This window comes from Saccopteryx leptura, chromosome 3 (assembly GCF_036850995.1).
Source record: "Saccopteryx leptura isolate mSacLep1 chromosome 3, mSacLep1_pri_phased_curated, whole genome shotgun sequence".
Taxonomy (NCBI): Eukaryota; Metazoa; Chordata; class Mammalia; order Chiroptera; family Emballonuridae; genus Saccopteryx; species Saccopteryx leptura.
In genome coordinates, this window is record NC_089505.1 from 17,661,189 (window position 1) to 17,683,724 (window position 22,536).

Consider the following 22,536-nt stretch of genomic DNA (forward strand, 5'->3'; position numbering starts at 1 on the left):
CTCAAGTTAAAAACATTTGCCTGATAACATTAAATTAAATTCTACATCCTCAAGCTCTAAGTAAGATTTTGGGGAACATGTTTGTATTATGACGGTTTATTTTTCATAATGTAGGCTAGTCACAGAACTTGTTAACACAATGAATTTACCCTTTTTATTTACAAAAGATCTCCAGGTTGTCCTGCAATGAGGGAGGGTCGTTGTATAGCAAGAATCATAGCTAAAGATGACTCAATTACAGGGCCTTAAATCACTGTCTGTAACGGTAATGTGACTTTATATAATGCTTAGGCTTGAATACAGTTAGTGCTAAGGGACAGCTTGGATTTTATATTATTTTTACTTCTGGAAGAGAAACAAAAGCAGAGCCAAGAACACTGCTGTGGTTCCCATGCTCAGTCTATTCTAAGCACGTATTTCTCAGCCCCGTCTAAGACGCACCATTGAGATGGACTCAGGTATCCTAGAAAACATGCATCTCTTCAGAGGGGATATAACAATGAGTATAAATGTCTTTCAATCTCCTGCCCTACCTCTGCCCAGCCTTCAAAATCATGGTCGAACAAAACACTCTAAATTACAGAAATGCGCAAATCTACACTGCTGGGTTCTGCAACCGAATGTGTTTTGAGCTTGCAAACATAATTGAATCCTTGATAACAGCTCTCTCCCTCTTTCATGTCCATTTTTTCTAGGTAGTACGGATGTGCTGTCTTCAAGGTTTTGGTATAATTTTGTTTTAGCGAAACAAGTGTCCCCTGCCAGTGCGGGCGCCCAGCCACCACAGAGCCTCACTGTGCAGCTTCCCCACACGAGTTTCACATGTGTCTAGAATTGGTCAGCTTCCCGATGATCTCCCGTCTATCCAGACTGAGGTTTGGGACCTCCGTAAAGAGGTCTAATGTCACCCCGACTTCATTTCTCTAATTCTGAGGATTTCCAGTTTCACTTCTCGCTCTACCTCATCTGGACATTTGGCCATTTGGCCATTTGGCTATAGCTCTGTCTCATATGAGAACCTTCTTTCTTTGAAAAGAACACCCTCTATGTGGGACGTAGGTGCATATAGATAACACATATAGAAAGAAACTTACTATAAGGAGTTATGGAGGCTGAGAAGTCCCTTTGTGCTCTGCAAGCTGGAGACCCAAGAAAGCCAGAGATATATTTCAATCTGAATCCAAAGGCCTGAAAACCAGGGAGCTGATGGTGTGGGTCCCAGACGGGCTGAGGGCCTGAGAACCCGGAGCACAGAGCACAGGAGAGGGTCGACGTCCCAGCCCAAGCAGCCAGGCAGGAAAGCCTGAATTCTTCCTTCCTCTCCCTTTTGTTCTATGCGGGCCCTCAGTGGATTGGGTGATGTTCCCAGAATGGAGAAAGCAAACAGCTTCACTGAGTCGTCTCTTTCAAATGCTAATCTCATCAGGAAACACTCTCACAGACACACCCAGAAATGATGCTTTGACAAATATCTGGGCACTCCATGATCTAGGTCAAGTTGACCATAAAATTACCATCTCAGAATGAGATAGCGTGTTCCCGGACAGTTCCGTACAGGGAGCACCTCGTGGCGCGGAGAGACACCGAGGTATGAGGAAGGCAGAGGGAAAAGGGAGCCTCAGCCAAACCTCGACTGAAAGACAGCCCAGCTAACTCGAAGGAAATTAAATTTGCTCTGTTGCTCTCATCTAAGTGAGCGTGGGTTGGCGGTTTCAGAGTATATCTGAATGGCCCTTTACTCAACTTATGTTTTGCTAAATTATACACTCAAGTTATAGGTTTGCTTTGACACAACTGCAAATTTGTTTTCTAAGCTATTCTAGGAAGCTTAATTATGGAGCCTAAGGAAATTAAAACAACTCTCTGCAACTTACAAAAATCTACTTATAATTCAAATTCTGAGAAATAATGTATACCTACCACACACACACACACACACACACACACACACATACCACGTAAGTGTGCATTATAAATACGGAGTTATTCTACAGAAACCAATATTGGAATGTGGGATGAGGACTGTAAAGCCAGTAGCCACGGCCACCATCACAGCCGCCTGGCCAGTGCAGGTTCACATTTGATTCGGAAAGATGGTAATGAAACAATGGAGCCAATCATCTTTATCCTAGCTTGCACCTGGCAGGCAAGAAATACACACAGTGAGAAAACACTTCCTTTTCCATTCAGGGCTCCCAAAGCCACTGACTTATCCGAGTTTCCTAGAATCAAAGGTTTCTACCTCATCAGCCTTATTCACCTCTGTTCCCCATCTCCTTCTCTCTGCACAAACTCTCCACGAACTGGCTTCTCCTTCAGCACTCCGCCATCTTGGCTGCTTCTCCTCTCCTCCACGTGGCCTTTTTTTGCTCTCCTTTTATAGCCTAGAAATCAAAATCTTTAATCCAATATGCAAACAAGGAAGTCTCTGATACAAAGTCACTTATCTGAGGCATAAATGGATTCCTCATAAGAGTGCACCATCCCCTATCGTGTAGCAGTCAAGGGTGTGGGGAAAAGCTTAGTCTTAAAACAAAGCCTTAGGGCATAAGGACTCTGCTTATAGCCTGTCCCCCACACCCAATGCAAACTATAAGCGAGCAAACCTATATATCATATTTACAAACTTATTTGACCAACAAGGACTAATCCTATTCTTTTCCCCCGACCCCTGGGTTCTAACCATCCTGCATATACACCAGCGACAGATGGGAGGATGCAGAGTGCTGCAGAGGGAGGGGGGAGAGCTGGGCTTCTTCCCCCCCCCCCTCCCAGCGGGATCCAGTTGCCCCAGCAACCACAGGTACTGTGCTGAGAACCTCAGACTGAGCTGCCCTTCCTGCTGCGCTCACCACAGGGGCACATGGAACAGGCTGGGGAGAAACACATGGGTCTGCTTTCTTTTTTAAATTAAACTTAATGGGGTAATAGTCTTTAATAAGATTATATAGGTTTCACGTGTACATTTCCATGCTATGTGATCTGCATATTGCATTGTGTGCCCACCTCTCAAAGTCAAATCTTCTTCTATCACCATATATTTGGCCCCCTGCACCCTTTACTCTACCTCTCCATCCCCTTTCCCTCTGGTAACCAACATACTGTTGTCTGTGTCTCTGTGTCTATGAGTTTCGGTTTTAGTTCCCACCTATGAGTGAAATCATACGGTTCTTAGCTTTTTCGGACTGACTTCTTTCACTTAACATGATATTCTCAGGTCCATCCATGCTGTCGCAAATGGAGGGATTTCATCTTATGAGGCTGGGTCCACTTCTGCGTGGGCTTGCCTCACAGCCCGTTTGGCTTTCCCTTCTCTCCACCCTCCAGTCAGGGAAGTCACTGCTTCCAAAGAGAGAGGAGCTGGCGAGGAGGGGTGAGGAATCCAGACCTGCCGACAGGAAATGAGGAAGCTCTGACTTTATGCACTATGGGAGTTCAAGGGAGGAAATGAACCTTACTTCAGGACAGATGAAGAGAAGAGGCAAATTTTATTTTTGATACTCTATGTAAACTACTGGAGAGTTGGCATAAGCTATAGAGAGGTGTCTTTAAAGCAATCATGGTGCAATAAAACCGTATCTTAAGTTTTCATTTTACATCTAGACTGAACCATTTGCACACACACGCACGCACACACACACATACACACAGGTAGTCATAGAAGGAAATAGACAAAAGAATCTCTGGGGGGATAAAATATGGCATTTTTTTTCATTCTTTGCTTTACTTATATTTTTCTAAGGTATCCAAATACTTTTGTAATAAGATTAAGAACATATGTATGTTTGAGAAAAGTGAGTCCTCTGGAACTTCTGAACATAATCTGACCTAATACTTAAAAACAGAAAAAAAAATTACTGTCAACTCATCACTGTCCTGGGAAAACCTTGGAAGCAGATGAGAAACTGGGAAGGGCAGGAAGGTCAATGCCAACAGGATGAAGCAAGAAAAGCCCTCGATACCCAGAAATGAGGGCGGAGCATGGTCAGATGTCCTCACAAGACACACGCCAGTGCATTCAAAGCCTGTGAGAGAAATGTAATGCAAGTGATGACAGCTAAATTAATTCTGATTGTTGACATTTGGGGATATTTACAAGTTCAGCTTTCCTAGCCAGTGGACTGTCCCAAAATACTCTTACATTTCAATGGTTTATTTAATCCTTTAATTTTCCTTGGTAGACATATTTTTAATTTAAAAAATTAGAAATATACATGTATGATCTTGCTTTATAAAAGATATATTTTTATTATAAAATATAGAAATAGAGAAGGAAGAAGCTCACTCTAGTCCAAACACAACCATTGTTGATATTCTGGGATAACTCCTTCAGTCAAGGTCATTGCCTTCCTGCACCAGCACAAGGCCACAGCCACGTGCCTTACGTGGTGATGCCAAGAAAAAGGGGAGAGCATAGACGTTTAGAGATGAAAGACAGCTCAGGGAAAACATATTTTCTTCTGGGTCGAAACTGCTCCTAAGTGTTCTGCCTTCCATTTCATATAGTATCTCTGACCAAGGGAGAGTTCCTTGGTTGATCTTTCTGTGGCTGTTCTTACGGACATAGTAATAGGAACATAGGGTAATGGGAAGACAGGGAGCTTGAGCTGGAGTCCCAGCCTGACCCCTCGTGACTTTGTGACCTTGACAAGGTTACTTATACACGCTTAGCCTTGATTTTCTTCTGTGTAAGATGGAATTAATAAAACCTGTTTTATACGGCAATTGGGAGGTTATATTAGCACACTAAAATACCAGAGACATAGTGCTTCCACCCATTTTTTTTCTTTTAAGGATTCTAAAAGAAATTTAGTACCATTGTAAAAATTTCTCCCACTTGTCTTTCCACTTTTACTTTTAATGCTTAATTACAACATTTAAAAATAGCGTATGTACTTGTGTTTGATACCTAAAGAAAGGATTGCTGTTCTTAACATGGCTTACCTGCCCTTCACTAAATCACATCATTTTCATCATGGAAAACCCCTCTCTAAACTTCAGGTCTGTGCAAATACAACTCCAAACATCTGGATTAGTAACCACAAGTGTCAGATAACAGGAACCAAGTTTCAGCTGCTCTTTTATTTCAAGAGAAGAAAGAGCATCAATAAATTATAATTTGAAGATGACCTTTTGCTAGATGTCAGCAAAACGAAGCCCCCCTCAGTAGTTGCTAAAAGAAAAGAATATCATCTGTGCTCTAACTTATATTCACCTCCCCCTTTTAAACATGTCCAAGTCAAGAATATCAATAAACAATTCAGAAAATAAAGTCAGTAAATAAAATTTTATTTTCATCTGGGAGAGTTTATTTTATATACTCAATCCAAAGGAAAAACTCATATAGGATGAGGTCAGATGTCAGGTGCGAAATCAATTATTTAGGTATGATAGTGCAATAAATGAAATATCTGAGCTTGGAGGAGCGATAGTAGTGTGACTTCCTTCAGGTTATCCAGAACCATTAAGAAGACTCACTGTTAGTCATCAAATTTTCTTTTTTGTATTTTTCCGAAGTGAGAAGTGGGGGGGGGGGGGGGCGCCAGACAGATAGACTCCCACATGTGCCCAACTGGGATCCACATAGCATGCCCACCAGGGGGTGATGCTCTACCCATCTGGGGCATTGCTCTGTTGCAGCCGGAGCCATTCTAGCACCTGAGCAGGAGGCCATGGAGCCATCCTCAGTGCCCAGGCCAACTTTGCTCCCATGGAGCCTTGGCTGCCAGAGGAGAAGAGAGAGAGAGAGAAAGGAGAAGGGGAGGGGTGAAGAAGCAGATGGGCACTTCTCCTGTGTGCCCTGGCCAGAAACCGAACCCGGGACTTCCAGACATTGGGCTGACGCTCTACCACTGAGCCAACCGGCTAGGGCCTGGCATCAATTTTTTTATTTCTTAATTTTTAAATTTCTGAATTTCCTGCCATCAAGTCAAATCCCAGGAGTCCTCAAAAACCAACCAGTGTAGGATGCTTTTCTTAAGACCTCAGAGTGCGCAGCTGTTAGTGATCACAAATGCTCGTGCAGTCCAGAATGCTATGCATGTTAAAACTGTGATGAAATTTGAGAGAAGTGAACCATCATGAAGTAGGCTTAAGCCTAAATTTTCACAAAGCCAAATGGTTATGGACACGGCTAGTATTTATTCTGCATAGAGAAAACTGTTAAAGTTTTTCTTTCCAGGAAACAGCACGACACCCTGCATGAGCTGACGGGAGAGGAGGCTCTGCAGTGTTACTGCAAGAGGCAGGACCCCGCCGGGCTGAGTCAGCAGCAGGTGGCAGCCAGGTGGCTTGCCAGCACTTGGCAGGAGGCATGCATCTCCGGACCTGAACTGTGGCGGAAACATTTCCATACAGACGCTCGTTATCAGGCAGTAAAAGGCTCCTTGGTGTTCACAGTTTGCTTCTATAATTCTGAAGACTTCTTTTTTTGTAATTGATCATGATATTTCAATTTTATCAGTGTAGAAAAGAACATTCCAATGTTATAGGGAAATTATTTACCTTCAGAAAACTTTTTCTATCATAATATATCAAATGGAACTACTTTTTCCAGTTTTATTGAGATATTATCAACATATAACATGTAAGATTAAGGTGGACAATGTGAGAATTTAATACAGGTATATACTGGGAACTGATTATCACAATACACTTAGTTACTAACCCTTGCATTAACTCATCTAATTATCATTTTTTGTGCGTGTGGTGATAACATTTAAGATCTGCACTCTTAATAACTTTCAAGTATATAATACAGTATTGTTAACTGTAGTCATCACCATGCTGTACACTAGGTCCCCATGACTTATTCTCCTATAGCTGGGAATTTGTACCCTTTGACCAACATCTCCCCATTTCCCCCACCCCCCACCTCCTGGCAACCACTATTCTATTCTTGGTTTCTTCGAGTTTGACTTTTATAGGCTGCACATACAAGTGAGAGCATACAGTATTTGCCTGACTTATCTCACTTAGCATGATAATCTCAAGACCCATCCATGCTGTCACAAGTGGAAGAATTGCCTTCCTTTTTTAAGGTTGATAAAGGAATAATATCCCTTTTCGGTGTGTGTATCACATTTTCCTTATCCATTCGTCTGATGGACTCTTAGATTGCTTTTATGCCTAGGCTATTGTGAATAATGCTCCTACTGTAAATAACACGGGGGTATGGGCATCTCCTGGGCTTTGTGTCTGGGGCTCTGACAGTATTTGGATCCTGAGGGAGGGGGAAAGATTACCCTCCGCCCTTTGGGGTCTTTGAGAACTGAGGTAGTGGATTCCACAAAGGAGGCCCTAACGTTGTTAGGAACTTTATCTTCAGAGTTTAGAACATTATTGTTCCTTGTATCTTGAGCAGCATCCCTATGTCTCTCTGGAGGTGACAAATCTTCCCTAAATGATGGAGGGTCCTACGAGGTCCCGCAATGACACAAGTGTCCCACTGTCAGTGATCCTTGAAGCTTTTCTCCAGAGATCCTCCTCTGAATATCTTCTCACACAGGGCTAATTCATGAAGTAGGAGCTGAATTCATTAATCCAATTGCTTATGATAAATAGTGCCCTGAGGAAGATGGTAAGAGACAAAGAAGGGGAGGTCTGGACTGGTCTGGAACACAGCCCATGACGGGAGGAGAAAACCCTGTAACCAAAGAGGAGAGGGTGATCTCCCCAGGGAGAAAGTCCCTGAGAGGGTGATCTCCCCAGGGAGAAAGTCCCTGTTTGTCAGGGGCATCTAGATCTCCTGTATCATTGCACTGGCTTGTGTTTAGCTCCACGCAGCCTTTCAGGATGTCTTCTGTTCTGCACATGAGCTCAATTCCTTTAAGCCAGCAACAGTCTCTTGGCTGGCTGCCTTTTCATCATATAATGTAATTCTCTCCTATAAGGATGGATTTGAGTTGAAACTTTGTAATGTTGCTGTAATATTTCTCTCTCACTCTCCTACTCCACACTTGCGGTGACATTTGGGCTATTTTTGTCCCCTCATAACGCACGGTCTTGCCATCCATAATGCAAGAGCGTCTATGAGTGAAACGAACATTAAGCACATTAATTTTCTATTTTATTAAGGCCATTAAACATATTGGCAGGCCCATTCATTTTTATACGGATATTTTAGTAATAGAGCCCACTGTGATCTCCAGTCATGAGGAAAAGGCGAAGTCTTTCCAGGCAGAAGCAGCAATGGATGTGGACAGGAGGTGACGTTCACACGGGCCACACTGGGTCATTAATAGGAAATGACACAGGTTCCAGTCTGCCAGATGACATGGGTAAGCACGAGATACCACACAAGCAAGGAGGACACTCAGCTGTGCCCACTTTGCCACCCACATACTTGTATACAGTTCGTTAGTTTGAAAACCAAGAAGAGAAAGAGAATTTCTATCTTGATCTACTTCTCTTTTGCCCTTCAAGTGGTGGCTGCAGAGGCAGAATAGCCCGAAGCTCCAGAAAAATGTAAAAGCTTCTCCATGTAAGTGTAAAGAAATGGACTAGAAAGATTTAACCAAACCGGAAGAACCTCTAATTAAAGGAGTTCGTTCAGAACAAGCCTTGGAAACAGTTAGCATAACCTTTTAATTGATTTATTCTAAGGACGGTGCTGAAAATATACCTCTCTACCTATTGGCAGAAGGAAGAATCTCCAGCTTTGCCTTCTGTCTAGATTTGTTTTACTTTTACTGAAATTTCTGGTTTATTTATTGTAGGAAAAGCAACGGGTTCAGTAGCTTTTTGGAAATAATGTACTCCAATGAGAAAGAAATACCAATGGAGTTGGGCAGAAATGTTGCAAAAATGGTACCAATGGAGTTGAGCAGGATTGTTTTAAAACTTTGCAGGTTTCTGTTAGAGAAAGTTAAACCTAATGTAAAAATTTTAACTGTAACTTTAGTCTCATAAATTATGGTTTCTTGGTATTCTATTTCTAGAAATAAGGAACACTTTCAGCTATAAGTCACTGAAGACCTGTAGTTAACCTGATATTTGTTGTTTACTTAAGAGGTCGGTGGTCTTGTGTTGGTACAGCAGGTCAATAGTGTCATCAGAGAGCCAGGCTCTTTCTAAATTTCCACTCTACCATTCTTAATATGTTAGCTTTTCATTCCCATGACTGCTGCCTCATTATCACAACATAGGTACTGAAGTGCTCGGCATCACACCTATAATCAAAGCTGAGAGTCTCCTATAGAGAATAGTTCCCCTTCACTAAACCGCCATCCTTAGAATAGGGACTGGATCTACTTCATCTTTATGTGTCCATCTTCCTGGGATAAATACAGTAAAGACACAAAGTAGATGCTTAAAAATTGTGGATTCAGAAAGAAAATTATGTACCCCACCCTAATCAAGCTTGTCACCAACTATTAGTCAGTGGACGTTTTTTCTTCAGTCACTCTTTAAATACTCTGTCCAGTGCCTCCACATTCTCAGCAGCCCAGGACAAATAGCCACAGAACATGTCCTTTATAAGATGGATGACACAGAAGCTACCAATCACACAATGTGACCTTGATGAACAGATCTACTAAAAAAGAAATAACTTCCTAGAGCAAATTCTACCCTGTTTAGAATCTTGAACTAACACAATACATAGTTGGCTTATTACCAACTACAGCTTAGCACTCAAGGTAAGGTTCTTACTGTGGGGCATAAAAAAAAATTATTTTTTGTTCTTGACTCAAAAAAATTTTTTTAATCTTCAAATAGTTAAAAAAATAAACATGACCAACTCTCAGGCAAACTGTGAAAATGCAGAAATGTATGCTACCTTTCTCCATTTTTAGGCAGGCCAAATGGTATGAACTACTGAATGGCTTTTGACATATATTGTCAAATTGCCTTCCATAAAGTTCTCCGTAAGCACCAATGAGAATGTTCTTACACAGAAAAAATTGGGTTTTGATCATTTACTCCTGTATTTGGTGTACTTATTTTTCTTCTTTAATATGCTAAACAGGGAGAGTGATCCAGGAACAGGCCTGACTACAGTTGATAAAAACTTATTTCTGGGGCTCATTGTGAGTAATTGTTAGTTTTAGCTTTCTGTACCCCTGCTCCCCATATTTTTCACCACCCAGCAGTATGAAGTCCTGCCTTTGAGGAAATGACCCAGAGGTATATTTGTACAGCCTTGCTTGACATAGGACGCTCTCTGTTGCCAGTCTTTTGTCCCCTGCCCCAGGGGGCCAACCTTGGCCAAGCAGATGCTCTCTTCTAAGCTCTGAATCATGTGTGGTTCCTGCAAGTGTCTTTCAAATTTTAATTTTTTTTTTTAACGGGGACAGAGAGAGAGAGAGTCAGAGAGAGGGATAGATAGGGACAGACAGATAGGAACGCAGAGAAATGAGAAGCATCAATCATCAGTTTCTCGTTGCAACACCTTTGTTGTTCATTGATTGCTTTCTCATATGTTCCTTGACCGCGGGCCTTCGGCAGATCGAGTGACCCCTTGCTCGAGCCAGCGACCTTGGGTCCAAGCTGGTGAGACTTTTGCTCAAGCCAGATGAGCCCGCGCTCAAGCTGGAGACCTCGGGGTCTCGAACCTGGGTCCTCCGCATCCCAGTCCAATGCTCTATCCACCGCCTGATCCGGCTCAAATTTTAATATAGACCAATTTATTAATTTTTTTCATCCTTCACTCTTCTGGTGTTATACCTAAAAGCTCACCACCAAATCCAAGGTCATCTCCTATGTTGTCTTCTAGATGTTCTAAAGTTATTACACTTTACATTTAGGAATATATTGGATCAGATTTGCTAACATTGTGTTGAGTATTTTTGCATATATGTTCATGAGAGCTATTGGTCTGATATTTTCTTCTCCTGTAATGTCTTATCTGATTTTGGCATTAGGGTAATGCTGGCCTCATTGAATGAATTTCTGCCTCTTTGCTTACATTATTCATCAGTTCTTGCATGTTGTCTACTTTTTTTCCATTAGAGTCCTTAATATATTAGTCATACTTATTTACTTTAAATGAGATATTCGATAACTCAACCATCTGTGACATATCTGAGTCTGGTTTTGACGCTTGCTTTCTGTGTTTTTCCTTGCCTCTGAGTATGCCTTGTTATTTTTGGTTAAAAGCTAGACATGATTTATGGGAAATAGGAACTGAGGCAATTAGGCTTTTAGTGTGAGATTTTATGTTAATTTGTCTGGGAACTGGGCTGTGTGTAATGTTTTCTTTAGCTCTCAGTGCCAGTGCTTCAGTTTCCTGTAGTTTCCTTGTTTGTTTCTTCTTGTTGTTGCTTTTGGTTTTCCATATGAACTCCTTCTTAAGTAGAATCTGTGTCTATAACTCTCTTAGTTGTCATCACCATGGTTATATTGCATCCCTGTTGATGTTAAGGTGTTGAGGAAGAGAAGAAGTATTCTGTAATCTCTGTAATCTCATGATTAAACCTCAATCTTCTAGTGGGACAAAGTCCCTGGGCTTTGACTTTTAGAAGTGTTTCTTGGCCATTTTTTTTTCTCCCCTTATCTGATACAAGAAGGCTGGAAGTTCCTAGAGTTGTCATATTGTCCTTTCTGGTGAAGTAGTTTGCCCTGAACGCTTTTTGCCATGGATAACACTCTATGTGTAGGTCAAAATTGTTACTTTCCCCCTCTTCCTTCCTGAAATAGGAAGGATTTTCCTCTGGTTTTCACTAGGAAAACCTGGTAGGTTTCCTGGAGGTAAAACACACAAACTGCACCCCCCCACACATTAAGACTGGACACCCCAAGAGTTTTTAACTCTCACGCTAGTCCACACTCAGCCTCCAGCAATATGTCAAAATTATCATTTAAGTGTTCATGCTGGTAACTGACTCTAGCAGCCTTTATTCCCAGTAACTTGATCTTGACTGTGATGATCTTTTTTTTATATATAAATAAATTTTTATTTAAATGGGGTGACATCAATAAATCAGGGTACATATATTCAAAGAAAACATTTCCAGGTTATTTTGTCATTTAGTTCTGTTGCATACCCATCACCCAAAGAGAGATTGTCCTCCGTCACCCTCTATCCAGTTTTCTTTGTACCCCTTTCCCCCTCCCTCCTTCCCTCCCCCCACCCCCCGTAATCACCACACTCCTGTCCATGTCTCTTAGTCTCACTTTTATGTCCCACCAATGTATGGAATCTTGCAGTTCTTGTTTTTTTCTGATTCGCTTATTTTGCTCCGCATAATGTTATCAAGATTCCACCAATCTGCTGTAAGTGATCTGATGTCATCATTCTAGATGAATAGTATACCATGGTGTATATGTGCCCCATCTTCTTTATCCAGCCTTCTATTTTTTTTTTTTACAGTGATTAAAAGCCTTTAAGCAAACTCTTGGCCAATACAGCAAGAATCCATAAAAGAGTAGTGTCCTTAACATGTTCACCAAGTCCAAGTTGGCCCCATCACCATGTCAAATCCCTGAAAAATGCAACCCAACCACAGTTCAGTCTGTAGGATCTGTCACAGGGAGCAGGAGTCCAGGAAAAGTCTAGTGTTGTGGACGCAGTTTGCCCTATGGTCTCAACTCTCTGATGGATCTAACAAGAATCATTAATTTTCAGTTTGTTCACTACTTTTCTTGTTATAAGAATACGAGTGATGACTTCTAAGCTCTTTACACATTAGAACTCAAACTGGAAGCCTCTTTCAGACAGTTTGGAAGTGGTAGAGCTGAGATGAACCCCTGGCTCTGTCTAGCTCCACAGTCCATGTTCAGCCCACCATATCACATTACTGGTTTCACTTTATGTCTGAAACTCTTCAGTCCTCTGTGTCTTGCTTGTTTTGGCCCTCTCCTGAGTGACTTTTCTTTTCAGTACCCTTGCCCACTCCCCAGCCCGAATTTTCAATCCACTGACAGATTTGGGGAAATAAAGGTGGCTTGTCTTAGTAACCCAGAGCCTTAGCCCTCTTAATAACCTCTAGATAAGCATATCCTCCATAACTAGAGCAGGGCATATGCTAGGGCAGTTTCCTTGGGTGTACTGTCCCAGCTTGAGATGCTCCAGGCATCACTGAAAGCAAATCAGTGCTCAGGGACTCAAACCATGGTTTGAGGCAGTCATTGTAGGAATGCCTATTACCCTGAACACCGTGGCCTAGAAATACCTCTTCTGAGTTGAGCGCATTCCTTGCAAGTGGGACTCATGACAAAATAATCCTGGAGTTCAGGACTATCACAAGCCAAACACATCATTAAACATTTTCATTGCTTCTTTTGAAACCCACAAGTAGGAGGAGGAGCCTTGAATGTAAGCAGAGGAGACAGCTCTCTCTGGGATGATTTCTGGACACCCAGGAAAATGCCATTGGTCAGAGTACTTTATCTCTTACTAGATACTCTTTTTGCATTTTGTAGAGTTGTTTCTCCTTTTAATGCTTAATTCTTCCACTCTATTATTGTGAGATAGATTATTTTTGTATTATTGAGCAATTACATAATATCCTATTTACAATTCTCAGACTAAATGCAGCAATTACTTTCTTAGAATTTCCCCATTGGCAAATGAGTTATGTTGATTTGCAAAGAGTCAGAGCTATTTCAACTCTTTGATTAGCACTGATGCTGACACATAGCAAACAAGAGTCATTGGATTTCCGTCTTGGGCTCTGACACGCGCGCGCGCACACACACACACACACACACATCATTTCGCATCTATTTATGCAGGCAGTCCTCCCAGGCAGATCTACTTCAATTTAAGACTTTCTCAGTATTTGCACTAATGAGTAAATACTAATCTATAAAACGTGGGCATTTGCTTCTACACAGAATAAATTATAAATATAGGCAAAAATCATTAGAACTGAAAGGGGATTTTAAGATCATTTACTTCAATCCCCTGATGCTGTGGCTGAGAAAACCCAAGCTTGGTAAAACGAAGTGTTTCGTCCAAGGCTTTACAATTAGTTAATGGCAGAAGTAGACACTGACTCCAGTCCTAGCTCCTCCCCACGGCACCGTGTTCTGCTACACCCGGACACATACATGTAAGTTCATAATATATATGGTTATACATTGTTTCCACTTGCCTCCAGAACTGGATTTCTTTAAAAAGCACTTTTTAAAAAAAGACTAAAAATAAGTCAGGAAAAACTTGTATTTTAATCTTTAGAAGATATTCAAATAACTAAGTTATAACTTCTGCCAGCTTCAAAAAGAGAAAATGTGATATTTAAAATAGCATTCTAAAGTCTTTTTTCTTTTTTTGTCCTCTTTTGCTCATTCCCTCTACCCCTCTCATCCAGCACCCGCTTTGCGCTGACAGCCTGCTCTCCATGAATAGTCTGTCTCTATTTCGCTTGTTAGCTCATTTTGTACATTCGATTCCACGTGAGTGAAATCATATGGTACTTGTCTTTCTCTGACTGACTTATTTTACTAGCGTAATGCTCTCCACGCTGTCACAAAGGAAAAGAGTTTCTTTTTCTATCCGATAGAATGCTATCTGAGTAGTATTCTATCATATCAAAGGACCACAGCATTTTTATCCATTCATCTGCTGATGGGCACTTGGGCTACTTCTAAATCTTGGCTATTGTAAATTGCACTGCAATGAACATAGCAGTGTCTATATTCTTTCAACTTAGTACTTAGGGTTTCTTTGGATAAATTCCCAGAAATGGAATTGCTGGGGTTTTGGCAGTGGGAGGAGTTGGAGGAGGGTATGGGGGAATAAATGGTGATGAACAGAGACTTGACTTGGGGTGGTGAACCCATAATGCAGTGTACAGATGATGTGTTGTAGAATTGTGTACCTGAAACCTGTATAAATTAACCAGTGTCATCCCAATAAAATCAATAAAAAGCATACTTTTATTTTTAGTTAATTGATTCATTCGCAGACCCCTGCGCTTCCCTGGAGTAACGTACCTCCCTCTCTGGGATGTGTGAGAAAGCCTGTTCATCCTTCAAGTCCAACTGGAAAGTTCTCTCCCGTGGGGAACTTACCCTATTACTGCACATTAACATTACAATTCCCTCACTGCACTCGCACAGATTTCTGCCTCTTCTGCTGGCTTTTATCTGGAGCCTGAGCTCCCACTTTATAGAACCCTCCCCAGCTCCTCTCTCTCTAGGCTTGTCATTGTCCTAGATGTAAGTCCTGACTCTGGGCTCTGCTCTCAGCACCGCCACTCTCAACTGCCTCTTCCCTTCTCTATTCCTTCTTCCCTGTGCATTCTGGGAATCATACAGCAGTGGCTCTGGAGATATTTTGATCATGGACCAACAAAAGAAATTTTTTTCCAGAAAATACATGAACTAGACAGACATTTTACAAAACAAATGTGCAATGCATTCTGGTATTTTCCATTCTCTTTTTAAAAAACTGGTTGTGTGACAATCGCATATCCACATGCAAAAAAAAAAAAAAAGATAAATAAACCTATATCCTTACCTCATACCACAAATAACATTTAACTCCAAATGAATCACAGTCTTAAGTGTAACAGCTAAAATTATAAACTTCTTGAAGAAAGCAGGCAAAAATCTTTGTGACCTTGGGTTGGGCAAAAAATGGTTGGATAAAATACCAAAAACCAAAATCCACAAAAGAAAAATTGATTAATTGGATTTCATTAAAAACTTCTGTGCTTCTAAGGACACCATTAAGAAAATGAAAAGCCACAGACTGGAAAAAAAATATTTGCTAATCTTATATCTGATAAAGGAATACATCAAGGACTCTCATAATTCAATAATGAGAAGACAAACAATCCAATTTAAATGCACAAAGGAGTTAAAGATATATAAATGGACAATATTCACATGAAAATGTGCTCAACCACATGTAGTCATTAGGAAAATCAGAAACCATGAGGAGATACCACTATACACTCACTAGAAAAGTTATAATTAGAAAGAATAACACTATTAACCAGAAAGCATGGAACAACTGAAATGCTCAACTCACCCATTGCTGCTGGGAATGCAAAATGGCACAACCATTTTGAAAAATAAAAATTTAGCAGTTTCTAAAAAGTCAAACATAACCTTTTCATATGACATAGCAAGTCCACTCCTAGGGATATATCCAAGAGAAACCAAGACATGTCCACCCAACAAAGATTAACACACAAATATGTATAGCAGCACTATTTATATTAGCCCCAAACTGGAAACGATCCAAATGTCCATCAACTGGTGAATGGGTAACGCACTGTGGTATATACATACAATGGACTCTTCAGTAATAAAAAAGGAACAAATTATTGATGCCTGCTGAGCATGGATGAGCCTCAAAAACACTATGTGAAGTGGAAGAAGGCAGACGACCCAAAAGACAACATATTGTGTGATTCCATGTACGTGAAACATCCGAGAAAGAAAAATATAAGGAGACAGATAACAGATCCGTGGTTGCCTAGGGCTGAAGACGGAAGCAGAGGCGAATGGCAAGTGGCAGGAAGAAACTTGTGATGTTGGAAATGTTCTAATACTGACAGGATTGGGGTGATGGCTTTATAACTACAAATTTACTAAGAATCATTGGATTATACTTATAATAGATGTGTGATATGGTGTATAAATTATAATTCATTAAAGTTGCTTAAAATGTTTTAAATGATGCTGGTTAAAACTTACTAAATTGATTTCTTGACCCACTACTGGGTCCTGATCCATTGTGAAAACATCATCCTGTCGTATAGTAAACAAATTCCCCCTAGATCCTTAAATTTCTCCACTCCTTGCCATCCTGGAACCAGGGCATCAGTTTTATTTCCCAACATCATGCCCAGATCTCCCCCAAACATGGACTTATACTCTTTGTCGGACAGAAGTCCCTGGCAAAGGTGTTTTCCTCCTTTATCATTTTCTGATCTCATCAATGGCCAAGTTCTGCAACGCTACTTCCTCAGACTCTTCCCTTCTCTCTACTTCTACTTTTTAGTCTTAGTGCAGGCCACTGTCACCTCTGGCCTTGGTCATTGAAGCATCCTCAATTGGGTTGCTTTGACTCCAATCTTGCCACTTTGCAACAGACTAGTCCTTTTTAAAACATTTTAATGGCTTCCAGTGCTCACAGGACGACGTATCAACTCCTTAGCAAGGCAAGCACAGTAACTGGCTGACAACACACGGTCTGTAAAATTTGTTGAAAGATAGCATGAATATGTCTCATGGCAGTGATCTTTTTCTTTAATTTCATTGTGTTTATTTGTATTGATGCCTGTTTCCCCTAGAAATAGAACAGTCCTCTCGCAGAGATTTATGTGTTTACATTCATTTGCCATACCCAGCTCCCAGCACAATGTACTCTACACTGTAGGAATCTGCTATGCACTTCTGAATACATGAATGGAGGAGGGCTTTTCAAAGAACCTTAGCAGGACTCAGGTATTTCTGGCTCCCCAGGAAGTTCTTGGCTTTGGTTTAACCAACAAAGCAAACAAGAGTCTCCTGGTACAATACGCAAACTCACCAAATGCTCTACATTCCAGAAATCTGTCTGGGGGCGCATCAGTCACACACTGTTTTGACTTAGGAGAGTTGATTAACTTGGTTCTGGACTCCAGTCAGCAGTTTCTTCTTGCCAAGCACTCCTGGAATCTTCTAGAGAGAAGGAAGAGCACATTTTACATTTATATCAAACATAGAGACTTGAAGGATACTATTCTCATGTGTGGTAATAGTTTATAACCCAACTGTCTCTAGAAAGCTTAGTCCATCTCATTTTCAAGACAGGGAAAGTGACAAAGTTGTTCTATGGACATAGTACAGGATAGCATCTCACTGTTCTTTTCTTTCTACCAACTTGGAAAGAAACTGTCAAACTACAACTTCATGGCTCAATGTCAAAACAGAGCTGGGCACCTTCATGGTTTACTTGGCTGCCTGTGTCTAAAAAGGTCATATTCATTAGATTCTAAATGTCCTGCTGCATTTTTCAGAAGAGTTGGTATTTTTCAAAAGAATGGATAACAATTTTTCTTTTTTTTCTTTTTTTTTTTCCTTTTATCTAAAGCTCTTAGTGGAAAAAAGAAATCACCAAACTTGTATTCAGCCAAGTTAAGTGTATCTTCTGTTAGGAAAGACTAGAATTCTGATAAAAGACTTTACATGTGGGCCATCTTGACACTCAATTTGACCTTCAAAAAGTATGGATTAAGATTAGAAAGATTTTTAAAAAATCAAATAAAATAGCCAGAACAAAAATCTTCATAGAAGGAACCGTTTTTAAGTATTAAATTACCATTTGGGTTATATTTTAAAATATTTTGAGATATTTTTACAATTAAATTTCTCTGCATGCCCTGTTCTTGCCTTCTCCTTGTTTTTGCTTATGTACTTTGTTCTGGAAGACACTCTCTCTCTCTGTCCTCCTTCCGGCCCAAGGATTTGCTTCCTTCTCTGACCAGTTTAAGTACCATTTCCCCCAAGAGACCTGTCCCTAAAACTTAAGCCAGCACTAATACTTTTCTGGAGAACTATAATATTTACTGCATTTTAAGCAAAGGTTGTCAACTGAAGTAAGAGTTAGTGGAGAGAAAAGCATGTGAGAATCTTAAGAGTAATTTAAAAAGAATATTCTGGTAGGCAGTTAGACAGACATGAGCAGAGCAAGGACTAGAGGCCAGGCATAGAAGGTCACCAGGGCAGAAAGACCCCTGTGTCTAGCAACGGGCTAAACTGGGAAAAATAGGATCCTGCCTCCAGGGTGACCTTTCTTCCATGAGCACACTGCTGGTCTTGTGTTTAGACTCCCATATTTAATATCCATCCGGGTCATGCCGCTCGACTGCCCCTGACCTTTTCTCCCAGTCATGTTGCTAATCATTCGGGCCCTTAGCAGGGGAGTGAATAAGAGGGCCAGAGAACAGCCCTTAGCATTAAACCACTAGGACAATGAGGTTCTGACCTGCATCAAATACATAATGCAGCTGTGTTTCAGCTCCGGGCTCAGAAAAGCAGCAAACCCACACAAGCAATGCCATGACTGACAGCAGGAACAGCTGCATTAACTAATGCCCCCCTACCCTGGTGCTGACCAATCCACAGCGACTGTGACCTTAAAAGAACACACCTGGAGAGTTGATGAATATTCTAGTAACTCCTCCCCTGGGACCTCCCCTAAGATCTCCACCCTTTAAAGCCCTTAAGACAGAGGACCCAGTGTGCTCTTCAGGAAGCACACCTGTGTCTTCCTCCTCCTCCTTTGCCTCTTCTTCCTCTCAGGTGTTTTCCCTTGCTTTTCTCTTTCTCCTAAGCTCTAAGGGAGGGAATAAAAATAACATGGCATACACCACACAGTGTACTTAACAGGTAATACTTAACATGTGTAACGTTCTTAACAGTTTACAAAAGACTCACAAGGTTTTCATTTGGTCCATTTTCAACCACACAGTTGGGATCACTATTATCATCTCCATCTTAGAAAAGACAGCTGAGTGTCAGAGAAAGTAAAAGACACCCGTAATGATATATTAGTAGTAAAGAAAATACCCAGGTTGGGATCTACACTTAGTTTGCTTTCCTCTGCACTATTCTATTGAAGGGGATCCAATTATTCCATCACCAAGTCTGCCACTTGAGCATAGGAATTATTTAAAGTGAAGGTGCCTGAGAAACAGCAGACAAGAACTCTGCTCTCCCCCTTTCTGCCTAAAAACAAGGCATAAATTTCTCTTTGTGAAGGTGTATCCCATCCCTTCTCCCATGTTGGGGAGAGGAGATGACAGTCACCGGAGAAAGCACTGTCCTGTGTCTGTATAGCATACATTGCAAATAACCCTCATCTCCTATCAGTTTCTGCCATGTATTTACCTTCCCACAATTCTCTGCCCTAGAAGCCCAATCCCCTTTACCTTGTCGCTTCTCCACAATTTTTCATCCTGGGTTAACATGGTATATAAGTTCCCAGGGCCAACTATTTTTGAGAGTGGTTACTACTTTTCTGTGAGGCTCCCTGTGTGCTTATAAAATAGACCTGTTCTCTTGAGACTCTGTCTTTTGTCACTTTAATTCGCAATCCCCAGCCTACAAGGCTTACCTAAGAGGGTAGAGGAAAAGTGTAATTTTCCTCTGTAGTTTTTTATGTCTTAGATTTCAAAAGTTCTTGAGTTCTTTTCCCTTCAACCTTCATATTGTGTCTAGTACAGTAATATGTGGATGAATGGATGGATGGATGGATGATGAGATATTTAAGTTTAATATCTAGCTGTTATAGGATTGAAATTGGTGGATTTAGGATTTAAATATTTTGGATGTTACAGGATTTAAATATTTTTGCTTTTCTAATACCTTGCTAATATTTTTTAAATTAAGAAATCCATAGAAATGCTGTATTCACGATTTGATACAACTTGAGAGATTCAGAAGATGGATTTATTTCAAGGCCACAAGTCACTGGATATTATTGCTCAATTATTCAATTATTGCCATTGGATATTCTTGTTCAGATTGTTCAACGAACATTTACTGTTCATTGGAAATCATTTCTCTTCTCAATTCGCATTGGAGTACGCTTATTTGTACTTTAAACAGAATTCTCAAATGAAAATTAACATGGTCTTTGATAAAACTAATTTGGCCTTAAGACAATGAAATAAATTAGACATCAGTTATTTTTTTTTCATTTAAATACTATCTCTATATAAAAGGACAAAGAATCTGGGCGAAGAATTACCTGACATTTTTATACATGAAAATGATGTACGTGGGCAATCCATGTAACCTTTGTGTAAATTTAGAAACACTTAATTCACGTGGTGCCTCTGCCTTCAGATCACTATTTCACTAAAACTGAAGTACTGCGAGTCAGTCAGTGCTGCCTGCACTTTTCTTAGCTGAAGCTAAGCATAGCGGGGTCACATCAGCTCTTGATAATGACACAATGAAAATGCCTGCAGTTAATCTTTGGCACACACTCTACGTTACTCTGGGAAAATAGCACGTTTCAAGGTCTGCTCAAGTGCATATGCACACCATTTAAGTTTGTTGACAGTTTGGAGCCAAGAAAATTGGAAGATTTGTGAAAAGTAACATTTTTAAAATAGATCATTTTCCCCAGAATTGTCCAGCTCTGTGAAACATTTCATAGTTGATTATTGAGGGTCTGTAAAGTAGCGGGAGATTTCAAGTGCATTATTTTATTTTCACTCAATTATTACAGCAGCCCCAGGCTGTTGCCACAACACAACAATGTTTTTAACTACCAATGGTTGACAGAAAAAATACAGGCATAGTTTTATAAATGAGAAACATTTAAGAGGGCATCATAAGTCTTTTTCATTGTCTTATTTGACAAATGTGCCATAAAGAAAAATAATTAGAACCTCATAATTTTTTAAATAGAAAAATTATCTTGATTAGAACCATTAGTACAAATAAACATTCTGTCAAAATAAATTCTGTTGTCCCTAAAGAGGATCTTATATTTATCGAATTTCCTGCATTTACTTCATACTAATTATTTTATTTCAGAGTTGGATTAATTAGGGGAATTACATGCTAATTATTTTGAGCTCAGACAAATAAACTTAATGCGAGTTTCCTACTGTTCCAAGGCTCTACTTTTTTCCTCTACATATTTTAAAGATTTAGCATTAATATTTAAAAAGTTTTTTTCAAATGTCATCTTTAAGTACTGTACTTTATGCCCAAGAACTGCATCTTTTTTTTTTTTTTTTTACCAATTAACCAATCTGATGGCTTTTGACCAAAATAAACTCTAGCAAAAATTACACTTGTGTATTTACTATTCTGCAGTTATTTAAACACTTGGATCCCAAGAAATGAAGTTTTAAAACATGTTTAAGTAAATACTTTTTAATATTATCCAGATGGCTCTGTTAACTTGATTTACAAAATTGTTAGCAATTTCTGTCACAAAGCAAAGTCTTATTTTAGCAGAAGACTATTACACTAATGTCTTTTTTTAAATATCTTTTTATTTTTTAATTATAATTGACATACATTATTATATTAGTTTCAGGTGTACAACCCAGTGATTGACATTATATAACTTACTAAGTGATCATCCTGATAAATCTTGCACCCATATGCACTGTACTTAGTTATTAGAGTATTATTGACTATATTTCCTGTGCTGTACTTTACATCCCCATGTACATTCTGTAACAATCAATTTGTACTTCTTAATCTCTTCTCCTTTTTTGCCCATTTCCTCAAACACCTTCTTATTTGGCAAATGTCAAAATGTTCTCTGTATCTATGAGTCTGTTTCTATTCTGCTTATTTATTTTTTAGATTAAATTATTGATAAATACATATTTATTGCCATTTTCTTGCTCATATTTCTTATTTTTTTCTTTTTAAAGAAGACCCTTTAACATTTCATATACTGGTTTGGTGGTAATTAACTCTTTTGCTTTTTTCTTATCTGAAAAGCTTTTTATCTGTCCTTCTATTCTAAGTGATAGCTTTGCTGGGTAGAATAATCTTGGTTGTATGAATAATCTCCATGCCTTTCATCACTTTGAATAATTTTTGCCAATTTCTTCTGGCCTGCAAAGTTTCTGTTGAGAAATCAGTTGACAGTCTTCTGGGAGCTCCCTTGAAGGTAATAAA